Source organism: Triticum dicoccoides, chromosome 7B (genome assembly GCF_002162155.2).
Source record: "Triticum dicoccoides isolate Atlit2015 ecotype Zavitan chromosome 7B, WEW_v2.0, whole genome shotgun sequence".
Taxonomy (NCBI): Eukaryota; Viridiplantae; Streptophyta; class Magnoliopsida; order Poales; family Poaceae; genus Triticum; species Triticum dicoccoides.
Window position 1 is genome coordinate 737,372,895 of NC_041393.1, and position 3,671 is coordinate 737,376,565.

At 45.8% G+C, this 3,671-nt stretch overlaps 1 pseudogene; it reads right to left on the reverse strand.

The window, feature by feature from the left end:
* LOC119339606 overlaps positions 1–3,671 on the reverse strand; it is a 9,510-nt pseudogene continuing 5,839 nt past the window's right edge.

Genomic DNA, 3,671 nt, shown 5'->3' on the forward strand with positions numbered 1-3,671 from the left:
TCATATAAATGGAAGAGGTAAAACACTCGCATCGTCTACACTTGAGTCTTCAAGCCCAGTTGCTGCATACAAAAAATATGAGAATCAATGCACCGTTAATGAAACAACAAAACTGACATAAACAAATAATAGACATACTCTTCATTTTTGCTGCATGTGCTCCTGTTATGACCTGAGCCGCTGCATATGCTACATTTTCGTCCAGATTTCTCGTCAAATGCTTTAGGCCTCTCATTTTTTGTCACATCTGGGCCACCCTTACCGCGACCTCTACTGTTCTGCTTAGGTGCGCCCTTGGTGGAAACCTTTACTGGATCACGAACCAGAATATGATCTCGGTTAGGCTCAAATGGATTACTGTTCACGAAGCTTCGCTGAATATCATCTTCATTTCCCTGAATATCCTTATTCACTATAATATCATCCAGAGCTGCCATCAACTTGTCGAATAAGAAAGGATTACTGCATGCGACATGACAGGCTTCTGAAGATTTAATGGTCAACTCACTATATCTAGCTCTGTCCTCACTACTCGACCAACCCCACGCAAACAAATCGCTGGTGCGCTTCACTGGCAGTCCAGCTCGTGCTTTTTTTAAGAATCTTCGCAGGACACAACACTTGGGTATCACAGGTAAGTTCAGTGCATTCAAAACATGAATAATATGCTTGCAAGGAAGCCCTTTGCGAGTCATACTTCGGCAACTGCACTTTATAGTTTCTGCCGAGTTACCTGGCGTATAGTCCACATTAAATCTGTGATCCCTGTTATTCTTCCACGCAACCACAAATCTCTGACTATCGGTCCCTGTCAGTCTATCAATTACCTCAAGCTCCTGTACCTTCTTCATATCTTGTTGCAACATATAAAAGTTTGCCTGCGTGAATGCTTTCGCAGCATACGACTCAATGGCCTGACACTCAGTCACTGTTACTGGAAGAGTCTGTGAGGCCGTGTAGTCATCATAAGCTTCATTCTCACGGAGGCGAACAATACAATTCTCGTAGTGTACAATCATGTCAACAATCGTCATACCATAGTCAAGATGAAGGTGCAGGCTGGAGTTCAGACTCTCACTCCTCTGATTACTGCGCATACCAAGGAAAAACCCACCAGACAAATATGATGCAGCCCAAAGCGTCCTCTTCCTGTACATCCTATGGAGCCATGTTTTTATTTTCTCCGTCTGCCATTTGCGCACAAACGCGGCCCATCTCTCCTCAAAAACCTTATGTGTAGTGGCATAGTACAATAATGCCCTAAACTCCTTCAATGACTTGTGGTTGAGGTGTTTCTGCATATTCTTTTCAATATGCCACGAACATAGACGATGCCACACGTCAGAAAGCACCTTCCTAATAGCCCTTATCATCGCTGCATCTCCATCTGTAATAACTGATTTGGGCCTCTTCTGACAGTTAGCTTTCAAGAACGTGTTAAGCAACCAGACATATGTAGCCTCAGTCTCGTCTGAAACAATGGCGCAGGCGAATACAGTAGTGCAACGGTGGTTGTTCAGACCCACAAAAGGGATGAACGGCATTCCATACCTGTTCATCTTGTATGTGCTATCGAAGACAACAACATCACCATAGTCTAGATAATCCCGGCGTGACTGCGAATCACATCAGAAGAGGTTTTGGAGCCTGCCTTCAGCGTCAACCGTGTGCTCAAAGAAGAAGTCTGGATCTCTGTCCTTTCTGGTCAACATGATTCCTACGGCAGTATCAGCATCACCTTGTGCAAGCAATTTCATCTTCTCCCTATAGCACATGTTGTACAACTTTGTCCTCTGAAATGGTGACTTTGCATACGACCCATACCTGCTAACGATGTTGTCAAAAATGATATGTTTTCTTATCCCAGCTCCAGACATAGCTAAGATCTCAGCTCTCTCAAATGCTTTCATCTGATTATGAGATCGGAGGAAAGGGACTTCGTCCGGTCGTGCAAGAGTGTGGTTGTGATCATCGGAGAAACTGCTGACATACCAAAGATTGAGCTTTTTATCAAGCTTAACTGTCAAATGGGCTTCGCATAAGAATCGACTCTCCGGTCTAAGCCTGCGGGTCCGGCCTTCCATGGTACAGAACTTGGCCTGTCGTTTTCCTGCGGCGGAACAGAGATACCTCCTCAAGCGCGGAGTCCTTGCGCGATCCTTCGAAAATTTTAGCGAGTCCTTCCTGATACTGAACCCACGTTCTCTCGCGTGCTTGTTGTAGAACGTGTAAACCTCGTCTAATGACCTGAATGTCTTTACCATCACTGCCCAATGCCTATCAAGTGACTCTTGCTGATATTCATCATAGCACATGTCAAGGTCAAACTGATCATCATCGATGTGCTCATCATTCCCGCTAGGACCATCAACACCTCCCTGCAAAATATGACATATAACCTTGCATGTCAATCTCTTCTTATATTCTTACTAACCAAAATTAATGTAAAGAACTTACTTGACTACCGCTCACACTACGAGATGCATGGACCTCGCTCTCGGCATTGTCATCATCTATATTATTACGCTCATTGTCACCATTAGCATTTATCTGTGCACATATAAAGTAACATAAGTGGTCATACAATTTTAATGTCAATCATTTCTCTACAATTTTTTCAACATACCTGGCTCACACTATCTGCATAAAATTGTTCATCTATATCATATTCCTCATCGTCAGCATTGCCATGTACCTGTACAAATTTAAAAGGACATGTTAGTGTCAAATAACTAGTTTTTGTTCAATATATTTTTGTCAACGTTCAAGGTACTTACATTACCACTGTACGATTCATCCTGACTCATATAGTTGTCTCCGGGAGGTTGGTTCGCATTCAATGACGAGGATCCATTATCGCTACCGGAATCATCACTGGCGTATCCGGTTACTTGCTCCATCTATGCACATACAAATAAGGTGTGAGATCAATGCCAACATTCCACAAAAAATCATCGCGAATACAGTAAATTCGTCAACAGTGACATGACTATGTGGCATGCATACAAATTTGAACATACAAAATCATTATGAGGTCATTAAGAAGTCACTACTCTCCTCTCTTATTTAACTAAGTAGGGAATCATTTTGCATTACAAAAATGCACAAAAATGCAATGGACAAATCAAAATCATCAAAAAAAAGAACAAAAAGAGCCATCCTAACCTACTCTGCGCTGTCGAGGGGTCCTCGCCTGGGGTCGACGCCGATGCGTTGCTGCCACCGACGTTGTGGAGGGCGCGTACCAGGACAGAACGGCGAGCGAGCGCTGGGCGTTTCACCAGCGACACGGCGTGTGGTCACTACGGACGCCGTCGGTGCTCGCGACTAGACGGGCACGTCGGGGTCGACGTCGTGACGGCGGTGGACCACGGCGGCGTTGATGACGCTAGGGTTTCCTAGGCGGGGATGGGGTGTGGGTTTCACGGCGCGTGGGTGACTACGGACGCCGCCCGACGTCGTGACGGCGGTGGACCACGGCGGCATTCATGCCGCTAGGGTTTCGTACGTGGAGTTGGGGTCTCGGGGTGGGGCGTACTTTTTTTTTCCTTTCCCGATCGCACTACCGAACCGCACGCGTACGACGCGCGGGAGTACGGGGCGCGACGTACACGGGCGGCCGGCCCTACGACGGACGGCGGGTATAGTGTACGTGTAATTTAGTATGGACA